Below are 14,414 nucleotides of genomic sequence, written 5' to 3'. Positions count from 1 at the left end.
CTGGAACGAAGGAGACCTGGGTTTGATCCCTGGGTTGGGAGATCCTCTGGAGGATCCACACTCACTATTTTGTGAGTATAGATCACTGGGAATTATACTATTTTGTAACAGCCTGTAAGGTGGAAAGAATCTGAAATTCAGTCATATCTATATATCTCTATAGATACATATACAGATAAGACAGTTATCTGAATCACTGTGCTTTACACCTGAAACTAACATGACACTGTAAAACAACTATAATTCATTCAATTAAAAAAAAATAAAGATATACATGCTCTGAGAAAGGTAGGCATTCCTGGCAAAAGGAATGATGTAGCAAGAGTCCAGAGGCAAAAGAGAATCAGGTGAGTTCCAATGTTCAATATATCTCAGGTCAGTTCAGTTGCTCAGTCGTGTCCAACTCTGAGACCCAGTGGACTACAGCACGCCAGACCTCCCTGTCCATCACCAACTCCCAGAGTTTACTCAAACTCATGCCCACTGAGTCAGTGATGTGAACCAACCATCTCATCCTCTGTTGTCCCCTTCTCCTCCCGCCTTCAATCTTTCCCAGCATCAGGGTCTTTTCAAATGAGTCAGTTCTTCGCATCAGGTGGCCAAAGTATTAGAGTTTCAGGTTCAGCACCAGTCCTTCCAATGAATATTCAAGACTGATTTCCTTTAGTTGGACTAGCTGGATCTCCTTGCCATCCAAGGGACTCTCAAGCGTCTTCTCCAACACCACAGTTCAAAAGCATCAATTTTTCGGCATCACATTTCTTCTCTCACATCCATACATGACTACTGGGAAAACCATAGCTTTGACTTGTCAGACCTTTGTGGGCAAAGTAATGTCTCTGCTTTTGAATATGCTGTCTAGGTTGGTCATAACTTTTCTTCCAAGGAGCAAGTGTCTTTTAATTTCATGGCTGCAGTCACCATCTGCAGTGATTTTGGAGCTCCCCAAAAAAGTCTGTCACTGTTTCCACATCTACTTGCCATGAAGTGACGGGACCAGATGCCATGATCTTAGTTTTCTGACTGTTGAGTTTTAAGCCAACTTTTTCACTCTCCTCTTTCACTTTCATCAAGAGGTTCTCTAGTTCTTCTTTGCTTTCTGCCATAAGGATGGTGTCATCTACATATCTGAAGTTATTGATATTTGTCCCAGCAATCCTGACTCTAGCTTGTGCTTCATCCAGTCCAGCATTTCTCATGACGTACTCTGCGTATAAGTTAAATAAGCAGGTTAACAATATGCAGCCTTGACGTACTCCTTTTCCTATTTGGAACCAGTCTGTTGTTCCATGTCCAGTTCTAACTGCTGCTTCTTGACCTGCCTACAGATTTCTCAAAAGGCAGATCAGGTGTTCCCATCTCTTTAAGAATTTTCTACAGTTTGTAGTTATCTACACCGCCAAAGGCTTTGGCATAGTCAATAAAGCAGATGTTTTCCTGGAACTCTCTTGCTTTTTCAATGATCCAACGGATGTTGGCAATTTGTCTCTCGTTCCTCTGCCTTTTCTAAATCCAGCTTGAACATCTGGAAGCTCACGGTTCACCTACTGCTGAAGCTGGCTTGGAGAATTTTGAGCATTACTTTGCTAGCATGCGAGATGAGTGCATAAAACTTGTGCAGTAGTTTGAACATTCTTTGGCATTGCCTTTCTTTGGGATTGGAATGAAAATTGATCTTTTCCAGTCCTGTGGCCACTGCTGAGTTTTCCAAATTTGCTGGCATATTGAGTGCAGCACTTTCACAGCATCATCTTTCAGGATTTGAAATAGCTCAACTGGAATTCCATCACCCCCACTAGCTTTGTTCATAGCAATGCTTCCTACGGCCCACTTGACTTCACATTCCAGGATGTCTGATCACACCACTGTGATTATCTGGGTCATGAAGATCTTTTTTGTATAGTTCTTCTGTGTATTCTTGCCATCTCTTCTTAATATCTTCTGCTTCTGTTAGGTCCATACCATTTCTATCCTTTACTGAGCCCATCTTTGCAAGAAGAGTTCCCTTGGTATCTTCTTGAAGAGATCTCTAGTCTTTCCCATTGTATTGTTTCCCTCTATTTCTTTACACTGACCGCTGAAGAAGGCTTTCTTATCTCTCTTTGCTATTCTTTGGAACTCCGTGTTCAAATGGGCATATCTTTCCTTTTCTTCTTTGCTTTTCTCTTCTCTTCACAGCTATTTGTAAGGCCTCCTCAGACAACGATTTTACCTTTTCGCATTTCTTTTTCTTGGGGAATGTCTTGATCACTGCCTCCTGTACAATGTCACGAACTTCCATCCATAGTTCTTCAGGCATTCTATCAGATCTAATCCCTGGGATCTATTTGTCACTTCCACCATATAGTCGTAAGGGATTTGATTTAGGTCATACCTGAATGGTCTAGTGGTTTTCCCTACTTTCTTCAATTTAAGTCTGAATTTGGCAATAAGGAGCTCATGATCTGAGCCATAGTCAGCTCCTAGTCTTATTTTTGCTGCCTGTGTAGAACTTCTCCATCTTTGGCTGCAAGGAATATAATCATTCTGATTTCGGTGTTGACCATCTGGTGATGTCCATGTGTAGAGTCTTCTCTTGTGTTGTTGGAAGAGGGTGTTTGCTATGACCAGTGCATTCTCTTGTCAAAACTCTATTAGCCTTTGCCCTGCTTCATTCTGTACTCCAAGGCCGAATCTGCCTGTTACTCCAAGTGTTTCTTGACTTCCTATTTTTGCATTTCAGCCCCCTTTTAATGAAAAGGACATCTTTTTTGGGTGTTAGTTCTAGAAGGTTAGTTGTAGAAGGTTATAGTGCAGTTTAAGCTTAAGGGCAGGTGAATTTAAACTTTAAATCCACTCTTCATGCAAAAAAGGGCTGGTTGACTGACTGACGTTTGTTTTTCTGATACCTGACATTCAGAAGGTCTGAGGCTGGAGATGCTCATTTTCCTGGACTTTGCCAGCATCTCTTCCCCATTTCACTGACCTTCCTTGTTCTCAGCCCCCTGTATCTGCCCTTGAACTGAGCAGTTCTTCACCATAGTACTAATTATCTGGAATGTGCAAAGTAAAATTCCTCAAGTTTGTGATTCACTTTTTAAACAAAAAAGGGTAGCTAAGGCATCACTCACTTGATTTGGGGTAAAAGTAGAAGAAAAAAGGACAGTGTTACAGCAGAGGAACTGAAAATTTCGCACAAGCTTCTGCATAACTATAAGCAAAGCAGCATGGAGTCCACGGCAATGCCATCCATGTCTGTCCCAGGAGGAAAAGATCCTTCTCTAAGCCGTTTATTTCACTTCTGCGGATTCCACTGATGACTTGCCTTCACAGAACTTTAATTTTATTCACTACTAAAACTGTCTACACCCTGTATGATTAACAATTAATTCCTTCTACAATACTTTTTTCTACATTACATCTGTACAGTTTCAGTGGTGCTAAATGCTGGAAAGTGAATAATCTATGAAGAGCAAGTTTTTAAAGCCTTTAAAACTACAACAGCTTATACACCAAATCTACCTCAATTGTTAATTGCCTAGATGTTTGAAATTATGACTCCATGTACTACATGAGCATTCAACAGAAATGACAAAGTCAAGGACAGGTTTTCTTGCCTTGACCTAAGGAAGGTACTTAGAAGAAAATCCACACTGCTGTGCTCCAACACTTAACAGAAACCATGTATCTACACATCTTCCTGATGCCTACAGTGATACTGCACCAGGTCATGGGCCACAAGTTCACCCTCAATTCATGAAAAAGAACGCTCAGAAAGTAAGAATCTGCAATAAGTTGACATTTAAAAACTTGGCTCCAAGGGTATTCCTATCAATTAAGAGTAACTACAAGGTTATCATATTTAAACTTTAGACATAATATATGCTTTGAATTATGGCATTTTGCATCACACAATATGCTAATGGATAGCAGATGCAAAAACATCTTATGAACATCAATGCTGATGAAAGGAAAAGATGTCACAAGCTACAAGAAAAGTGAAACTGGTTGTTTTAGGACAAATGTTAGCTAAGAAAGGGGAAAGACTTCCTACATAGAAGCTAAATTCTATCGTCCTAGCAACACTCTACGAAACGTATAAGTAAAACAGGTTGTCCTATGAATTCAGCCCTTGGAAACTGCCCAAGAAAAATTCTTCCATCTTATCTACTTTACCTTCACGTCAGCTACACAATGTCTAAGTTCTAAACAATATACACACACAAAAAATACTGATTGAATGTTTGTGGGATAAAACTCTATATATCCTCAAGAACTCAAGTTCTTACCTGAAGTCCTATATTATCCCAAAGACAAAAAGGATATATAACAGATGGGAAATCCATGAACCATACCTACTGAGCAATGACCGGGAAAGGCCAACGAATGCTGAGTTTTAAAGGGTGGGAACATTTAGATAGGTGAGATCGAGGGTCCTATCGGGGAGAGGAAAAACAGGATGAAGTCACCGCAAAAGGAGGGATACAGTATATGCAGTATATATAGAGAGACTGCCAGACTTGACTGGCCCGCAGCAAGCAGCAGGACAGGACTGAAGCAGTGCTCTCAACTCCCGGAAACATGATTCACACTGTGAAGCATCCCCTAGAGCCCTGCAAAGCGGTGATCCTGGTTAACTAGTTTAGAAAAGTAACAGGTGGAGGCTTCACTAAAAGGGATAAGGGAGCAAAACACTAAACACATTTAGACAGGTGCAGTCCATACTACCATATCAAAGTATGGGAAAAGTCCCAAACGGGAAACTGCATCAACCAGCCTAACTCAAATTTCGGTTTTGGCCCTCTCCCTCCATAACCCCTTCCTATTAATATTTCTCAGAATCAGTGTCCTAAGGCCTTCAGAGCCAAGTTTCATCTTGATAAAGGGAAAAATAAGAAACCACTGGGAGTTTTAGTCAAGAAATGACAGCAGGCAAACTATGTAAAAAACAAAACAAAACATTCTGGCACAAAAATCAAAGGTAGATTAAAGCGGCAGAAAGCAGCAGATCCAAGAATTCTGAGATTAAAAGACTGCTTAAGATCCTTCTGGGAGCAAACTAACTCACTGAGTTAATACAATGAACAATAAATCTACATTGCTAATAATCAAGTTATTTAAAAAGCATCTTTTGAACAGTGAAATCCTTTTTAAGATCTACTTTTCAGAGCACGCAACTTTTAGTCCTATATTTGTCAGATCTTTACAGTAGTCATACCAGTTTACAGTGAGAGTATAATCTCAGATTTCACAATGTAAGCAAGCACTAAACCATCATTTTTTCCTTCAGAGGCCCAAGTGACAAAAATATTAATATAAAGCAGGTATCCCAGATATTGAGATGCCATATTGTTGAAAGTTACCCAACTGAGAAATACTAAATAATATTCTTACCAAAGAGGTAACTGCATATGAATGTTTAGAATAATTAATACAGTCCTAGGAAAATTTTAATAAAAATAGCTTTAAAAGAATAAAAGAAATAGCTTTAAAAGGGTTACCTACAATTTATCTGGATCTCCCTGCCAGAAATCTTTATTAGTTTAAATTTCCACAATCATTAGTAAATTACAGCCCATGATTCCTAAATATATTCTAAAGCATAGCCAATAAGCAATAAGTTTTTGGAACAAATGAACAAAAAAATGTTCAGCATAGTCTTGAGATGGACCTGCTTTGCAATTAAGTTCAATAAATAATGTATTTTAAAAACAGATACAAAAAAAAAAAAAAACCCAGATACAGGCTATTTACTATAGTGTCATAAATGAAGCAAAAATAATTGCATTTTAAATCTGGTCTTCAATAGTAATCCATACGGGGATACAGAGTATTAGACAAAATTACTTTAAAAGTCAGATCAGTTTATATAAAATGAATCTTACAGCAGATTGCTGAACTACATAAATTGTTATTTAACATTTACGTAAAACAGCAGTAACTTTTGTTTTCATGCACAGAATGGTAAATTATTATTTAGTCTTGAGTCATTAATATTCTTGAAAGATCATAAAGGACTAACACTATTTCTGAAGGAACAGCTACTTGTTAACTGATATTAATAAGGACCACTACTTATCCACCAATTTATGTCCTTTTAGTTTGAAGGAACATTTATATCAAATGTTATATCAACATAAAATCAGAGCTAGACTAAAGCATAAATATACAGTACTGTAGTGACATAGCATTCAGTATTTTTACATAAATAGGCCCCCATTTTCAACTCATTTGGAAATGGCAGACACTGGGGCATGAAAACAAAGAGAAGAACATTCTCCACTTGGGGCTTTTACAGTGCTTAATAAGTAACTTAATAACTACAGATGGATCTTCTGAAAGAGGACAATGCACACAGATATCACAAATATTTTCAATTTACCGGTTTTACAATTATCACAAAACCCACCAAGCCCACAAATCAAACTTGGCTACAACAGTCAAAACTACTTGAAAGCCCGATGTTCAAAGTCAAATAAATCAGTAACACCCTTTTAAGTTATAAAGGCATCTCTACTATGCAATATAATTTTAACCTAGATGTAAATTCAACGTCAGTGTTTCTCAAAATGCTGACTGCTGGGCCCCACTCAGATGTGCTGAATCAGATCTGCAGGGGCAATGCCAGGGAATCTGCACTTTCAGTAACTCTCCCAGGTGATCCTCTTGCACACATTTTAAAGAACCACCACCTTTCTTGTGAGATTTCCAACAAGGTTTTGGATTTCGAGAACGAAAATCTCTTCATTTGGGACCTTTTATAACCAAACTTTGTTACGTACGAAGTTAATATTTCAAAGAGCTTTAGGTAAAAAAAATGCAGTGGCAGGAAAAAAAAAAATGCATGAAAAAATTTACAGCAGTAATTCAAAGAAATTTTCAGTATAAGCTTCTTTTAGTTTTAACTCATGATTTAAGATATCCCTGATCATTTCAAGGACTAACAGGTCTTTGAGAACAAAATTCCTAACTTAAAAATAATGCAATCCACAATATTAAAAATATAGTACTTCAAACATGGTCAAATTCATTTACTCAGCTGTTAAGCAAATCAGGGTATGAACTGCTTACTTACATTATATCAAATACAAGCAAAGATTAAATTTATAAAGTTAAACCCAAACAAATCTGTTTATATTCCACTATTAAATTTACTCTGGTCGGAAACTGATTTTCATAAACTTATATAACTTTCACAAACTTACATAAACATTTATAATGGAAAGAGCAATGAAGCAAAAACTAGAAGCCACCTAGAGTCCAGTTCTAGTTAATCTAGCTGCTGACTGTATTATAAGACGTTAGGGCCTAGAGAAATCATTTTACCTATCTAAAAAACAAGAAAAGTACAGCTATCTACTTTGCTCATTTCACAGAATTACTGACTGTGAGAATCAGAGGAGATAGTATGTAATACATTCCAAAACACTGTAAAGCATTTTATAACTCAAAGGCATTATCATTAAGAGTGAAATTTGAGAGACACTATCTTTAGGTGCCTGCTATAAAAGACTATTACAGAAACAAGGAACATAAAAACTGACCTTTTAGATTCAATTACCTATTGGACATTATTGTATATATCCTAGAAATTATAAATAAAAAAAAGTAAGAATTTAATTCAGTCATCTGTCTTATGTCCCCACTTATAATAGATCTATTTCTTGTTTAAAAATAGAAATGAAATTAGATGTGCCATGAATTGATAACTGTCAAAACTGGACAGTAAGTATATTATTCTACTTTCACATTCTGGACAATTTCCATAATAAAAAATTTAACAATACAACTGTGTATGTGTGTGTATAAAATATTTATAAAAGCTAAAAAATCTTTAAGTTTTTCTTTGAAAATTATTCCTGTATGTATTGTATCATTTTCCTTTCATGTTACCTCAGATTCTATATATTCCAAAATAAGCTACTCTCACAGTACCCTTCTACATATCATGACACCTATTAAAAAATATTCTCCACAATGGGGCAAGTAAATACTCTTACCCAAGCTGCAAAAACTTAATTCTTAAGTTTCTGCATCCTGATCTTACTCCTTTAATTTTTTGCTCATTTATTACAAAATTTCATAATTAAAAAGTGAAAACAACCAGTTTCAACTGCATATATGTGTAAAAACATAAAGAAAAAGAGGAGTCTCACATACTTTTGGGTTAGTATTGCAAAAGACCACCAATAGTTGTAACTGGCCATTTCTCTTAAAACCTGTCAACCAATACAATTCAGCTCACACGGTAAGAGAACGCTGCACCCAAAATGAAGTTAACATATCTGTCAGACAAAAGAAATCGGTATATTTAACCCCCAAATCAGGATTCTATCAAGATATGAGTAACACTGTATAATTACTCTACATACATCAACCTAATTGCTCAAATGATGTCCTTTAACCTGGGGCCATATTCCACAGACTTACAAGCATAAACTACTTTTCACCTCAAGCAGATTTTTTTACCTTAATAAAACTACCTGGGGCTCAATAGCATACGCTTTATAGTAGTCTATGAAGAAACTGCTCAAAGTGTTGAATTAAAAATTAAACGCAGATAGGAATGCTGACAACCTTGTGGCTTGTGATTAAAACTATATTTAGTAATATTCACACATTTATTCATTCATTACTTGAAAGCTAAATCTTTTTTCTGTTACATCTGCAGTCACAATCATCAAAAGGTATCCGTGTCTGAACAGACAGTGTACCTTAAGTTTTTGATTTGTGAGGGAGGGAGACAGGAAGGAGCAAGTGGTTGGGAAGGAAATCCCATCCATTCAGCTGTCACTACAGCATTTGTTTCCTAAGCATTAAAAACTCCATTTATTTTTATACGAGCTACATGTGAGAAAAGGCACACACAGAAACCACCCTTTCCAATAAGGTCTTCAATAACTTTGAGTGTTAAGTACGCCTGCTGAAGTCCTTGTTTGCATTATCTAAAAACAAGTAATTGGAAAACTCGAAAACCATAAAAGGCAAGCTGCTGGAAGATAAAAAACAAAAAAGAATTACTACACCTTATTCAAACAAGGTTAATAATTCTGCATATTTACTTTAGAATTTGTTAATAGCACAGAAGCTAAAAAAAATTTATAAAACCTCTGTCATGCTAGTGAGTACCCTTATTTATGGCAATACCTAGTTTTAAATATTTACAATGAAACTGTTACTTTCCTTCTTTTCCTAAACAGATTCAAACTATTATTGTCCCTGTTATTTTATAAGCACAAATCAAATCTAGTTTCTCATTTCATTTCAGAGGTCTACATTAAATCCCAGGCTTCAATGAAAAAAAACCATGATTTCCCATACAATTGCAGAAACCCCCTTAAAGGAGTGAAGAATTACAAAATACAGAAAAATGAAGACAGTTTCACCTTACACATTTAACTGGAGATGCCAGTAATGACAACAACTCCAACAAAAATCAAGAAGGCGTAATCTGAATATTCACTATTTTAATAAAAGAATATGCCGAAATCTTAAAATTAAAGGTGGCGCTCTGTCCTCAACTCACCCGATTGTGACTCACTTTTGCAGACTGTATGGTAGGAAATAACTGTTACTTTTCAAAGATCTTTGCAGTTACACCCAAGCCAAAATCAGGACAGAGATCCACCCTTAATTACAGCAATTTAACTGTCTCAGGCAAAGCAAGGTAGAAACTAAAACGTCCCCCTGAAATCATGGCTAAATAAGCTTATTTCATATAGAAGTTCTCAAAGGCTCCCTTTAAGGAACATGCTTCTATTTACTTCAAATCTAAACTCACCAGGACAAAAAAAGAAAAAAAAGGGGGGGGGGGGGGGAGCAGGGAGACCAAATGAAACGCTCAAGTATAAAAAGCAGATTCTCCTCCAATCCCTTTAATTCCCCTCAATCCGCCTCTGCCACACACAAGGGCAGGGAGTCTGGGGAAGAAGGCTGGCAGCAGGGCGAGCGGTGAAGGCCCCTCATTCACTCACGTGGGCCACTATCCAAAGGGTTACACACCCTCTGCCCGACGAGAGCCTCATACAAAGCAGAGCCTCACAAGTACTTCTTATTATAAAATACACCCACGCTGAACAAGAGCTTTATTTTAAAATAAGACTGTCCTCAGGTGGGGGAGGTTAAACACAACAAAGCCTTCCATGTTGAAAAGCAGACAGTCCAAATAGATGCATATACCTACACTCCGAGAAGAAAAATCCATAGAACTAATTTATCACGAACAGCAATCGATACCAACAGGGGCCATTAGATTATTAATAAACCCAGAAAAGTAGCGTGAACAGCGGCCCGAGGTGGCTGTCTGCTGCGCTCCCACCCCAGGAAGGGCACAATTACGCCTGCAGAGGAGGATCAAGGCTTCCGCTGGTTGAAAGACCCCCCTGGCACCTCTGGCCCGCCCCGGCACCACTGCACCGCACAGGATTCGGGCACTCCCGGCGTTGCCAGTTCCGAGACGCACTCCTGGCATCTGCCAGGTGCCAGAAAACTGGTGAATGAAATGCGCACAGACACCAACCTGGCCAGGGACCGCGGCGCAGAACCAGGGGTCGCTAACTAGCCTAGCCAGAGGATTCGCCTACAGGATGGAATCAAGGGAGAACACCGCCCCCCCGCCACCCCCGCGAATGCGGTTCCTACTGACCCTTCCAAAAAAAGAGTGGAAGACGCAAGATTTTTTTTTTTCTTTCTTTCTTTTAAACTAAGTCTAAGAACGCGAATCGGATGGAAGCAACCATGAATATCCTGGGGGGCCAGACTGGAGGCGCCGGGAAAAAGGCGAGGCGGTTCTCCAACTCCCGGGGAATCATCGTCCGGTGTGACACACATCAATTAGCTAGCCCTAGTCGGGGGTCCGCTCTCCGCCCGCGGAGCGCCAGTGGGGCCGAAGCCAGGGATTAGAGGGGTGACCCTCCCGGGGCGCGGGGAAAGAGTGCCGGGCACCGCTGCCCTCAAGGTCACCAGGCGCCGGGGCGGGGGCGGCCGGCCGCAGGATGGGCTACGGCGCGGCCGAGGCGGCTCGGAGAAGCCACAAAAAGCTGCGGGGGTAGACGCGAAGTCCCACCAAGCCCCGTCCCTCGAGCCCTAGTTGGGGACACCCGGTCGAACACGGCGCTGAGGCGCACGCGGAGGAACCCGCTCACCTTTACGATCTGCCGGGGCGGGCGCAGCAAGAGACCACCTGCGAGGGGCCCCGCGGACCGCCCCCGCCAACTTCTCCCGAATCGCCGCTGTCCGCGAAGCACCCAGCTGCCAGGATCCCCGCCGCGACGCCCGGACCTCCGCGTTCCGCCCGGCCTCCCCCGCAGGTGACCTGCCCAGCCGCCCCCGCCGCTGGCGGGCGGCGGCCGCGACTCACCTCGCCCGGCAGCAGGAACCATTTTCCGAAGGGGAAAGAAAGGGGAGGCTGCAGGAGGGTCGGGGGATAGAGCGGTGGGAGCTGCGGGAAGCGCGGAGATCGAGGGCTCGGTCCTCGGCTCGTCCGCAGGCGGCTCGGAGGACTCGGGACGCCACGCGGAGGGTCGGCTGCACCTCGAGGATGAGGTGACCGCGCAGCCGAGAGGCTCGGCGTCCACCAGCCTGGGCTCCCTACTCACGCTGCACTGCGAGGAGGCGGCAGCGGCGGAGGAGGAGGCGGCGCCCGGGCCGGCCCCCGCCCAGAGCCCGGCAGCCGCCGAGTGGCCGCCCGCGTCCCCGCAGGACCCGCCTCCCGGGCTCCGCAGAGCCGCACATAGGGCGCGCCGCGCTCAGCACGGGCAGCTCCGCCGGCCTCACGCCGCCGTCCGCAAAGGCAGCGGCGGGCGGGGGTACAGCCCTCTCGGCGAACAGCGCAGCCCGACCCGCTCGGGGCGGGACCTGTAGCCCCCGGAGAGCCGACCACCGAGCACGAGGGGGGCTGCGCGAAGCTTCAGGCAGGGGCCCCCTTTGCACCGGGTGGCCCGCAGGATTGCCGGGGGAGGCAAGGGGAGGAGGACGCTCACCCGTTCCGGTCTGGCGCTCCCTTCTCTCCACACCCTCTTGCCTCCCGCTCCACGCTGGCGGCGCAGCTGCTGCCGCTGCCACTGCCGCCGCCGCCGCCGAAGCTCGAGCCGCCGCCGCTGCCGCCTTGGCTAGGCGCGGTCACGTGACGCGGCCCGCGGGGAGCCTGGGGGCGGGCAGGCGCGCGCGCGGGAGGAAGCGCGACTCGGACGGAGACTGGGAGTCGAGCGTCGCGGAGAGGGCGTTTAAGGGGAGGACCCGGCGAGCGCGTTCCCGGCTGACGAGCACGCGCCCGGCGATTAGAACTTGCCGCGCGGCGGGGAAAGGGTGGCCGGAGTGAGGGGCGGGGGACTCGCGCCTCTGCGCGCCCTCTCCCTCTCTTCCTCCGCTTAGCGCCCCGACCGGCCGCTGCCCCCGCCCCCTCCTGCTCGCCCCTTTCCTCCAGTCGCTGTCAGCGATTGGCTGAGAGGCTCTGACGTCCGTGTTTCCATGACGTATCGGGGCAGGGGGGGCAGGGGGGACAGTGGGGGGAAGAGGGGGTGGCTCGGACGCGGGGGGCGGTGACTCTGTCAGTCACAGCCGCTGTTTCAGCGCGGCTCCGGGCGGCTCCCGCGACTGTGGACGCTGGAAAGCGATGAGTGCCGCAGGCAGACTTGGTCACCCTTCACCTTGGGGCCACCCCAGGGCCTGCACCCCTCCGAGCCCGGGAGCCAGGCGGGCGGGCGGGTGGGCTAGGGTGAGCCCTCTATGCGAAGACAGGTTAACGTTGACCCCCGCGTCCGCGGACATTAGAGCGGCTTCCTCGCCGCTTCTCTGCTCCATTCAGTACTGGACTCAGTGCCTGTCTTGGGCCGTGACTCACGCGCCGGACGACAAAAGTGCCACCCAACTCGGTCCCTTCTTGTGGAACGATAGCCCGTACCCCGCACAAGCTCGGGGCGCCCCATCTCTGTTCCTGCAGGTCGGGCCCGTAGACTCCGGGGATCCCCGCTGCAGCACCCAAAGGGTTAACCCAGTTGTTTGGCGGGTGCACACAGGCCCGTGATGGTCTGCGCTTAGAATCCCCGCGTTTTTGTTTGGTGTTTGCTTTTTCTACCTATGCCAAGCTGTTGGCTCTTTTAGTTCACTTGTAGCATCTCGACCCAGCACTCTTCTTTGCCGCAGGGCGGGGGTGGCGGGGGCGGGGGGGCGGGGGGCGCGGGCGGTGGGGTGCGGGGGGGCCGAGGGGTGATACACGGGGTAACTTACGATAATTGAGATGCTGAAAGGTAACATGGTTTTTGCCAACCTTCAAAAGATTTTGCAAGTTAATAAAAAATCACCGTAGTGACCTCTTTAAGAATAAAACGGTTTTTCTTTCCTACACAACACATACACACGTGTAAAGACTTGTACCTTACCTAGGACATCCTGCTCCATCTTCGTCTCATCACCTCTGATCTGTCGCCGCTGCTTTAGAGACCATGTCAGTGTTATTTTCAATGCCACTTAGAGCAGAAAGATAAGTTCATCAGAGTCTCCTTTCTACTCACTCCAGGGCTGGAAAAAGTAATGTCTGTAACGTCTTCCTGAAAAACAAATAGGTGATACGAAGGAGTTTATTCTATTTGTTCACTCTGATAGTGTTTAAAATATTTTTTAAGGATTAAAAACTAAATATGTGCAAAGTTAAAAAAAAAACAAACCCAAGTTAACCTTGTTGAAAAAATTTTATCAATTTACGTATCTTTCCAGGTCAAACAGTGCCAACATTTTGAGCTGTGCCCTAGACATGCAAAATAAGCACTGGGCATGATGATACTTTTTTTTTTTCTCTCAGTCTGTAATCACTGTTAAAAATTGGTGGTGGGTACAACAGCCATTCCTGACACTATTTCTAAACTTCTTAACAGAAGAACAGATTAACTTTTCTAAACGGCTTAGAGACATTTAAGAACCACTGGCTTTTGTCCAACTTTTCCTCCAATAGAAAATTGAATTATGTATTCTACTTTAATCAAGAATTTGACATTAAAGTAATATATGATTCATTACTATAGTGCACTAGCAAAATGGGTAATAGATTAAACTAGGATCTGTTCACTTTGTGGGTTTGTTGCAGTCGCAGATAATAAAATATATGCTGTTAAAGTGTTGTGGTTGTGAAAAGTTACTCAGCATCTTCACTTTAGAACATGGTTTCAATAGCGTTTTCATGTATGGGGCTCATATACATATATGGCTGGTGGCTTAGCCGCTAAGTCCTGTCCGACTCTTGTGACCCCATGGGCTGCAACCTCTGTCCATAGGATTTCCTTATCCCAGAACATATTTATATGCATTTTAATGACATGTGAGTTACATGCAATAGTATACTTTTACTGTCATAGTTAAGATGATTATACTGTGTTATTTGGTTTTTATATTTTCATTCAAGTAGAAAGCAATATATAAATAATTGTACACATTAAATTAGG

General features: G+C 43.4%; 1 protein-coding gene across 6 annotated transcripts in view; it reads right to left on the bottom strand.

Annotated features, from left to right (window-relative positions):
* ATP2B1 (ATPase plasma membrane Ca2+ transporting 1) overlaps positions 1–12,358 on the bottom strand; it is a 133,390-nt gene extending 121,032 nt beyond the window's left edge. For 3 of the 6 annotated variants that reach the window (XM_027543183.1, XM_027543185.1, XM_027543188.1), the window contains exon 1: positions 11,339–11,595. The gene's annotated coding sequence lies outside the window, so the exon portion shown is untranslated. Of the gene's footprint in view, positions 1–11,338; positions 11,596–11,960 lie in introns of those variants that run through there. The other 3 variants (XM_027543187.1, XM_027543184.1, XM_027543186.1) reach the window with 3 other exon arrangements.
* Positions 12,359–14,414: the final 2,056 nt, after the last annotated feature.

Source organism: Bos indicus x Bos taurus, chromosome 5 (assembly GCF_003369695.1).
Source record: "Bos indicus x Bos taurus breed Angus x Brahman F1 hybrid chromosome 5, Bos_hybrid_MaternalHap_v2.0, whole genome shotgun sequence".
In the NCBI taxonomy this organism is placed as follows: domain Eukaryota; kingdom Metazoa; phylum Chordata; class Mammalia; order Artiodactyla; family Bovidae; genus Bos; species Bos indicus x Bos taurus.
This window is presented reverse-complemented; position numbering and strand designations above follow the sequence as displayed.